The 10,767-nt window shown below is 30.0% G+C and overlaps 1 pseudogene; it reads right to left on the reverse strand.

Moving 5' to 3' along the window:
- Nucleotides 1-4,948: 4,948 nt before the first annotated feature.
- On the reverse strand, nucleotides 4,949-7,032 carry LOC125587871 (annotated as a pseudogene).
- Between the last annotated feature and the right edge of the window lie 3,735 nt (nucleotides 7,033-10,767).

Here is a 10,767-nt window from a genome sequence, read left to right on the forward strand (position 1 = left end):
ATCACCGTATATCAGACTGATTTTCTCCGGTCCTTTCCATTTCTGATGTGTTCTGATCCCAGGCTTCTGCATAACCGCACTAGAAGCTCGTTGCAATGCGACTCCACTGTGGTAACCAGCGTCTGAATGATGGGGAACTCCTGGAGATAAAAGTGTCGTTGCTGTGTCTGAATGTCCTTTTAGGTTTGGTCGCCGTCGGGATTCACCGCCCAGACGCGATTGTAGTCGTCTTCCGTCGCCCAGACGGCGCTATCGCCGACATTCGGAAACCAATTCTCCGGCGGAGGGTTGTTTGTGGGTATCACGTGAACTACATCTCCGCCGGAATCACGCCGGTGGTGACTCATCGTTTGAAAAGGAACAAGCTTTGCCTCTAAACCCTCATTCTGTCCAATCAATTTGCGAGAGAAATCACGGAAAAGCCGAGAAATTTCCAGAGATGGGTATCCTCGAAAAGCATCATATGCATTGATCAACGACAAGTTTTGAGAAACTCAAGCGATAAAACTGGGAAAATGAATTTGGACAGATGATTGAAGAATAAGTAACTACAAAAAATCGTCGTCTAGATTGGAAATATTTGGAAACACCAACAATGATCGCCCGAGAAAAAATCAATATGAAAAAGGAATATTCCGAGCTTCAAAGTGAGAATATAATGGGGCGAACTATACCGTGTGGACATCGGATAAGATATTTATTAGGACAATAATTTCAAACCGAGTAGTACTGTCTAGTGAAAATGAAATTAAATACAGGTTTGAGATTTGAAGTCTGAACACTGTATTAAAATTTGTAATGATTTATAGAGGTGGGCATGGATAAAATATCCAGATTTTTGTATGTATTCCTGATCTGATATGTTTCATCTTAATAATCAATTATCCAATTCGATTTGATTCGATCCGTAGCCATTCAGATATTCGGTGTCCTAGATATCCGGAAAATTTTGGATTTTTAACTGAATATCCTATCTGATTCATACAAATAACATAAAATTTAAAATTAAATAAAAATCTAAATAATATTAAATAATAGTAATATTTTATTACAAAAAATTATTCAGTTTTTAAAATTCTAGTAACTAATATAATAAATTTAATACATCCAAATATTTTAAACTTATATAAAATATAATATTTATATAAGTTATATATTTTTTTAAAAAATATATGTATATATATATCTATAACGGATCGAATCGGATATTCAGTCATAAAAATATTAGTATTTATGATTTTTTTTGTTTCTTATAGATATTGCAAATTAGTATTTGAGTTGTTTCGTAGAGTTACGAATATCTGAAATTTTTGGTTCGAATCGACACGGATAACAAATCAAATCAAAATTTACGGATATTTTGTCAAGCCCTAATGAATGTCGCTCATTCATTAGATATGGTTCTGAGACGTGAGTATCCCCTATATATTATTTGAGTATCTTTTAAAAAGTTGTAACCTCTGTAATTATTACAAAATGATCTTTGATTACGTGTCATCTCCATGTATCAATTAGATGCTGATTTGGCATCATTACAAAGAATTGGACAAACTTTAGTTAGTTTTAATTTCTCTAGAGAAAGTTAAGGACAAATACATTTAAACTCCCACCCACGTACATACAATTATAAAGACCTTTACGCAATATAGATACTATAGGGGGTATAGATATTTATGTAGTCTTAAGGTATTGTACCAATGTTTCTCAACTAATGAAACGAAACATAAGTAGAAGTCTAAATTCGACATACATTTGAAATGATAAATTGGATCATACTCGACATACATTCGAAAACATCTTCTCTTATTGGCCCTCCCAATTATTATCATTTGTTCTTCAGCACTACAACAGCCACTTGAGCTTAAAATTGCTGAAGGTTCTTTAGTTTTCAAAGTTTGTTTATTCCTTTGTTCACCTACACCTTATAGACCTGAATAACAAATTAAGAGACCAATAGAGAAAGCAAAGCTTTCATTATTGTAATTATGTGGTGTTCGCTACATTTGAGAAAAGCAAACCTTATAGATCATTACAGTGTCCGCACATTTGACAAACCTTGGTATAACCAAGATTACAATTTCCACATCAACTGAACTGAAGAACAAATTAACAGATGAATAGAGAAAGGAAAGTTATTGTTATTGTAATTATGTGTTTTTCGCTGCATTTGAGAAAATCAAACCTTATAGATCATTACAGTGTCCCCTACATTGGACAAACCTTGGAGTAACCAAGATTGCGATTTTCACATCAAAATTTGCAATATTTCCCAAACCGAGCAGTAACCAGAATTAATATTAGATGATCATGATTAGTAGGTCCAACTAAATCATTTGAGTTATTGTTATTCAGTGTTGCAGACCACTATATGCTTGGAATAGATATATTCTATACTCGAAGACACAAAATCTATTATAAGATAATGTGTGTATGATAGAAATACAAGAATCTATTTCTAATGTATACTCAATATTTGAAAACTATATCATAATAATCAGTTCCTTTGGAACCTCAACTTATTTCAGAATGTCTACAATTCAGGTTGGTTAAACGACATTTTAGTTTTAATTTAACCGAAACATAATAAATATACTGCTGGTATTATAATGCTTAGACATTTAGAAGGCACTAAAAATCCTAAAATGTAAACAAAAAAAATTCCTAAAAGGTGAACTAAGTGGGGGTTAGTGGGAGATTGATTTTTAAAGAGTTGAAGAATTTAAAGATTCTAGTGTTATTGGTAACATGATTCTTAAAGTTCTAAAAAGTTTGGTGTTATTGGTGTGGTGATTTTACAATTCCATATAAATCTTTTGTTATTCAAAAAGTTAAGTATTTTTAGATTTTTTAGATTTTAGATTCTATTAAACTATGGTGTTATTGGAACAATAATTCATTACATTTTAACTCACTACTCAAGACTTTCAAAATACTAGACTTAACCCATGTATTCTCAAAGTTGAGATGACAAAATCAATCTCTTTATCAAACATGCAAATATGATATACGTGAGAAGCATTATCAATTCCATATAATCTCTTTTATCAAACATGCATATATATAACTATTAAATAGATTTCATGCACAGTCACACTACAACACATCAAAATGATAAACCCATAATTCTTTTATCCATAGAAAAACTATGAAAGAGATTCCAAAGTCACAACAGCACATCAAAATGATAAATCCAGAAAATAACACCATCACAAATGAAAATGAGTTATAAATCGTTGAGAAAACTAGAAGTATATAAAATTATTTTATTGATATATCTCACCATTAATGCTGACTTCCCGCTTCTACAGCGTCATTCCACATGCTTAAAGCTATTGTGTCTCTCCAGTTGTTAGCATATTCTCTTTGCTGAGATTCAAGAGCACCAACATGTACAACTTCTTCAAAATTTGATTGATCATTGTTTGGAGGGATCACTTCCGCTGGAAAAGCATCAGACCGACAATGCTTCCGTAGAAAGTTATGTAATCCAGCACAAGCTAAAACCAATTCTGCTTGTGTTGTAAAAGGAAAAGGAGTCGCTGACTTAAAATCAAGAAACAAGATTTGAAAATACCGAAGATTCGCTCAATCACGTTTCTCAAAGATGCATGCCGCAAATTGAACAACTCGTTTTGATTTTTAGGATCACGGCCTTCACCTTTAAATTCTTGTAAATGATAGCGAGTATGTCTGAATAGAGCTAAAAACTTTTGACGATTTGCAAATCCACAGTCTACCAGATAAAATTTCCTTGGAATTCAATTTGTAAATAAAAAAAAAATTATGTAGATCTCTAAATTGTTTACTACAACTTAGGTACATACCTTCTGGAACGGTTAATCTGCTACCGTGCCTTGTCAAAGCATTACTTAAAATTTTCGAATCATGAGCTGATCCTTCCCATCCACTAAGAACATACATGAATTCCAAATCAAAGTTGCAAGCATCAAAGACATTTTGTGATATAAATTCTTTGCGATTACGATAGCTTGGAACATCAGAAGTTGGTATCATTGCAAAAATATGTGTACCATCGATAGCTCCAATACAGTCCTATAAAGATTAAAATAGTGATTTTCAAAGAAACAATTGAACAAAAAAATTTATGCTAACTTTAGCTAAATTTTATTTGTACCTTGAAGTAGGGATAAAATCTTGTGCTCTCACTTATCTTTGCAGCTGTTGCAACTCCAGGCTTTACCATCAAATCAGGTGCTAAGGTATTTAATGCACGCAAGACTTTGTGAAAGTTTTCACTGATAGTGAACTTTGACCTCTTAAATGTGTCTTTTGTGTAATCATATTTTGAACCTTGACCAACAATAAGTAAAAATGTGGCCACCATTTCTTCAATGCATATATTCCGGGTATCTCTTAGACCAGTCTTCATTCTAATAAGATCACAAAACTTTTCAAATGAGCTTGGATACATGCGATATAGTGATCGGAAGTGCTCAGGGTCCTCCTTCAAAGCATCTTGAATGTAATCATAACCAATGTTAGTGATTGGCCGACGAACAGGGCGTTGTATGCGTTTGTCACTCCTCACATACGTTGTTTGCGACTGTCAGTCCTCACATACGTTGTTGCTATGTTATTTAACATCACCAGCAAAATGTCTAAATCTGACTCGTCTTCTTCCATTTGGTTTGCTTGCATTTCGTCATACATTTGTTGTTCTTCTTCAAAGGTGCTCTCCATGATAAAACACCTACAAAAAGTGATTACTATTTATATTAATAACTGAAATACACGAAGAATCTTTAAAAACTAATAGACTAACCAAGACATTAACAATAAAGTTACATAGATCATTTACCAGACGCTAACAATAAAATAAGCTACGTGGTATAACAACATCATGAAATTTTGTTTTTCTAAAAGCAAAAATATATTTAAAAGCCCCATCATGTATATTAAACTAAAACCAGTTTGGTATTAAAAAAAAACAGTCTAGAATGATTGTAAAGAAATAACAAAACAGTCTAAAACAGATATAATAAAACAAAGATTAATCTTAGTTGACATTTCTTTGGATCCAACCATAGCATTCTTCTATGGACATATCAGTGAAGACATCTTTCATTCCCAAGGAATAGATAAGGGTCACCGCTTTAAATTTGATACGATCATCCAAATCAGGAACCTCTTTAATAGCATCTCAAACACTATTTTTCTTCTTTTCAGCTTCTCTTTTCTCAGCTTCTTTTTGTTGTCTTTCTTCTCTCTGTGTTATGAAGGTAAGGATCTTGCTGGTCATCATTACCATAGCATCACTTTGATCACTGTTTATCTCAACTGCACTGCTAGATGCGTCTGATCGAGATCGTTTTCTCGAGACAAGTTTTTCCACACGCCTTTTGACACCATTTTCTGGGGATGATTGCTGAGCATAAACATCATCGTTGATGTCCTCAAAATTCAAGTTGTCTTGTACTTGACTGTCACCAACCGTGAAGACGCGAGCATCTGTGGTATCACCTAAGCCAATTGCAGAACTAACATTAGCGGTTGCACATTCAAATATGATTTTTAAATCATCAAACTGTTCACTAGAGTCATAGCGTAAGAACTTGTGATTTGGATGTCCCTACAAAAAAAATTATACTTAAATAAAATATAAATAATTAAAAGAATACATTACTCTATGAACTTCTGTAAACCTATATGACTAAGTGATCCTTTTCACGTAAACTATATCATGTGCATATCTTATTTTATCTCATAAACTAAATTATATCTAACAAAACCCTTGCGATTCAAGAACATATCTCATAAAAATGATGCAAAATAAAGACATACCTTTAAATAGTCATTCCATACTTCGTTAGAAGCCACAAATCTTTTCATGATAGGATTCCATCCAAAGCCTGAACTGTTGTTTAAAAGATCAACATAGTATTGATATTGACCCTTTAGGAACTTGATCATGCTTAGGTAATGCTTGTGGGTTTTTTGGCATCCAAGTCTTTCGTTCAAGACTGGTAGTATCTTATGTTCCACCGTTGCTTTGTTCATTATTCCATTACTGTCACGCCATCCACGTTGAATTCCCTCCACAAGCAACTCTATTAAAACCTTGGTTTCCTCTGAATTCCATAGGGTATATTGATTTTTTTCTTTATCACCCATTGCAATCTTATGTGAAGTTAATCAATATTAGTAAGAACATACACACAAAAATATTTATCACAAACAAACATGTAAACATCAAACTTCTTGCTACTAGTCTAAACAAATAAAATAATGAAACCAAACGTAAACTTGAAAGCAACAGATATAACAATCAAACCATTTTAATACATGATATAATGAAAAATAGAGAAATATATCATAAAAAAAAAGACAATAAAAGAGAGAACCAGATACTTGTATTACCTTGCGAGCTTTGATGATGAATAAAAAGCAAAGAACAATTCTAGGACGCTCCTTTTCTTTAAACACAATTACTTATTTTGAATACATTATATGGAAAATAGTTAAATAATAGTAGACAAAAGTTAACATAAATCACAATAAGTCATCGCCAATCAAACCAAAAGAATATATGGATTCTATAAATATGGGAAGACATATTTTCAGAATCAATGAAAATATTTACAGAATTAAAATCCTCTTGACTTTAAAAATCTGTGTGAATTAGCTCCCCACAATTTCCGTGATACACAATTTCATTAAATTTTTTCGATTGCAGCCTGTTTAAATAGATACGAAACATTAAAACCAAAATGATGTATCTATCATATTGTGTATGCTTGATATTCAATTTTTAAAAAGTTCTAAATGGTAAGTTTAATTAAATACAATAAAATACTTTGTCACCAAGTAACAACTTGCCAAATATCTTTGTGGTAGTGATTGAAAATTTACATATATTTTGTTGAATTAAGATCACAGTTTAATTTATATTTATGTGATTTTCTGTCAATTATTTGAGACAGTTAGAGCGATTCAACGTACATTAGAACCTCTATAAATTAATAATGTTGGAACTTTGAAATTTTATTAATTTATAGAGATATTAATTTACAAAAGTTTCTTTATTTAGATTTTTATTTTAAGATAAGAAAAATATTTGATTTTAGTGTATAGATATTAATTGTTATTTTGAAATTTGACGTTTAAATTAGTTTTATTATATTATTTGGTGCATATGATATATATTGCATAGAACTTAAATGTGGTTTTAGATATAATATTACCAAATTTCATCAAAAATATATTAAGTGTTAAGAAAATATTAAGATAATTCTATTGTGAATATAAAACAAACAATATAATAATAAGTTTTTACTTATATAAAATATATATACATATAAACTATTAAGTTATAATTTTAATGGGACCATATATTTACATAGAATTTTCTAAAAAATATTATCTTATTATTTATCGATTTATATCAAATTTTGAGCCGGCTCAAGTTGAGACCGATGAAATTTATTAGTTTATAGATATTATTAATTTATTGAATATTAATTTATAGAAGTTCTACTGTATGTAATATATCGCTTTGTTTGAGAGATGGTCCGGCCCATCAGATTGATGATTATATAATCTCTTATATATTAAAAAAAAGCATTAAAGTATTTGAGGTAGTTATCTGTCATCACGATAATCATTTTTAAAATCTTTAGAAAAATATGTTGGTTCATCTAAATATCTAATAAGCTTTTTATTAAACTAACCATAAATTAATTAATAATGTTCTTCACTATTTCCTTAAATAAAAATTATGGAATTTCCTAATGTGGCTAAAGTATATATGAAAAATAATAATTTTGAATAATAAAGGTTTGTTAAAATTAGTGTATCCTCTATCATTTTAAAATTTTTAACTTATTAGAATAAATTAAACAACTACATTAACCATATAATAAAATTTTAGATTTTTAGTATATGTTGTATTTTGAATTCTTAAAAACGGCTATAAATGACTAACACTGTTAAAAATATCAGATTGAAATTTTCGTAATTCATGGTTTAAAATTTTTGTTATGACAAATACAAATGATTACAAATTCATATAAGTAGGAATTCTCATTCAATAAATATTATAATATATATATATATATATATATATCATTTAAAATAAATTATATACCATATAAAAAAATTACTAAAACTATTAAAACATCCCACAATGATTTAAAGTTTTTGTTATAAAAAAATAAAGTGATAAAAAAATATGAGAAGAAAACATTATTTAACATATATCAATATTAAAATGTACTATATATCTATGTTAATATCATTTAAATTTAATTATTTATCATAGAAAATATAAAAATGTTTGTTTGAATAATAAAATTTATTAATGTGCTCGCATCAATTTAATTATATACATAACAATTACTGAATTTTTAATTATTTGATATATATTTATTATTTTATAATATATAAAAAAATATATAATACATAAAAATAAATTATATATAATGTTCATCTCGCGCAAGACGCAGATCTTAACCTAGTTTTCTTTTACTTCCATTTTCGAAATCGTTGAGCAATGACAATGTTTTAACTTTTAATAAGAGAGCACAGAAGGAAAACTGACAATGTTTTAATACGAGCACATATAGGGAAAATGACCAGATCTTGTTTAAGAAATCAAATCGATAGAAAAACACACACAGTCGATCAGTAGCTCAAACACATGGACAAAGCCCTTAAAATACAAAATCTTCTATCCCATGGTTTTGCAGATATTTTTTCATAAGCTCACAATGAAGCTAACAGTTTAGATCTAATTTTTTACTGCAATGTTGCTGGGTAATCATCATTGTCTTTAACATTTTATATTACCAAAACAGGAAATCAGTTCGATTTACATCAAATTTTTTTTACTGTCATTAATTTTTAAATCACCGTAGTTTGTTTATCAATAAAAAATTTTATAATCAATTTTCGTTCAATATGTTCTAACGACTCAATTTTTACATTGAAAGATGGTTTTGATGTTTAGAGTTCTAGATCTACTAAGATATGAAGGTTGTAGCCAAGCATAGATCATTACAAGAGTTGTAAGAGGGTTTTAGGTAAGAGGGAGAAATGTCATATTGATTTTAGGATTCACTAGAGTAATTTGAGTGTCAGTGTGATTTTAGAGGATTCAGTCGAAGAAAGAAGAATTATATTGGGAACATGATGTAGTAAAAAATTTTGCACATCTCATGATGTCTTCTAACAAATTTTTATGTGATTTTTTTGGTTAACAGTGATCCTATCTCAATGATAATTAATTGTCTTTATTCATGTGTATTCAAATAAAAAGAAGATGGGAAGTTAATTTTGTCGATAGTCTTCTAGAAGAGTTTGAAGTCGATGATATATCAATATTTGAAGACGTAACGAAGAAAATGGTTCAGAAAGCTAGTATGGAAATATGTGTTCTAAGTTACCATATGAGGATATTTCAGGCAAGAAACCTTTGTTTGGAAATACATATGAAAATAAAAGGAAGATGAATACTGTTGGCCGTTAGACGAGGGAATTTGATGCCTTTATAGAGAAAGTTGAACCTGTTGCTGTTTCTCAGATAGAGTTCGATAGTAATGAGAGAGATGCTCCTGAGCAAAAGGAGGGGGAGAGAGACCATTGTTGTACGATCTCAGATAGAGTTCGATAGTAATGAGAGAGATGCTCCTGAGCAAAAGGAGGGGGGGGGGGGAGACCATTGTTGTACGACCAAGTTCGTTTTCGAACATTCTAGTGAATTGTGGGCTAGTATCCAGCCTTGATGAATATAGCTCTCTCTCACATTAAGAAAGAGGAGGTGAACACCGCATAAACAATCTTCAGTGTTCTTTGTTTGTTCTTGTTTTACCTTTTTGATTTGTGTGAGGCGATTCAAGTTGAAACCAAATGATTTCCTTACAAGATATTTGAAGGCATGTAAAGGATTGTAATAGATCTGTTGAAGGTAAAATATTTTCAAATTGTACTTTTGTAGAATACTTATTATATCTATACATTTTCAAAAAATAATGTAATATTATATTTCTACCAGATTTTCATTATCATGTATAATTTGGTGGTTTACAAATTACTAAATTAGCCAATGATTAAAAAATCACATATGAAAAACATACAATCAGACTCATTGACTCAACATTCAAGACTTTTGACTTTTGTAAATGAACTTGCTTAGATTGTTTATTTTTTGGACTTGCCTAGATTCTTCCGGATGACTTTACATGTAACTTCATTAGCATGATATTTTTATCGTACATATTTCAGATCATTACCCAATACAAGCTTTTAACACTAAATCCATTTCAAAAGCAGTCCGGATTTATTTCTAGTTTGACAGAACTGGTTTTGGATCTATATCTAAACGCTCAAAGAAATTTATCTTCTTTTGAAGTTTTATTAGAGTCACTGCAAGAAACTTTGTTTTATAGCCACCAAAATTTGTAGCTAAAATTAAATTTTCGTAGCTATTTGATCAATAGCTACGATTAGCCACAAAATAAATTTCACGTCAAGCTTGTGGCTATCGCTTATTTGTGCAATCCGCGGATGTCTTTCTACGACATAGCCACAACAATATTTTTGTGGCTATTTCTGCCACAAATTACTTTGGATAGTTACAATTACTTTTTGATAGCCGCAATTTTTAAGTGGCAATTTGTAGCTATTCAATAATTATTTTTTTTTAAAAAATACAAAACAAAATTTATTTATTTTGTAATAGAATATAATTAAAATAATTAAATCAATTTTTTTTAAAATAAATGAAAACCAAACATTAATTTTGTTTGAAAT

Source organism: Brassica napus, chromosome C5, assembly GCF_020379485.1.
Source record: "Brassica napus cultivar Da-Ae chromosome C5, Da-Ae, whole genome shotgun sequence".
Lineage (NCBI taxonomy): Eukaryota > Viridiplantae > Streptophyta > Magnoliopsida > Brassicales > Brassicaceae > Brassica > Brassica napus.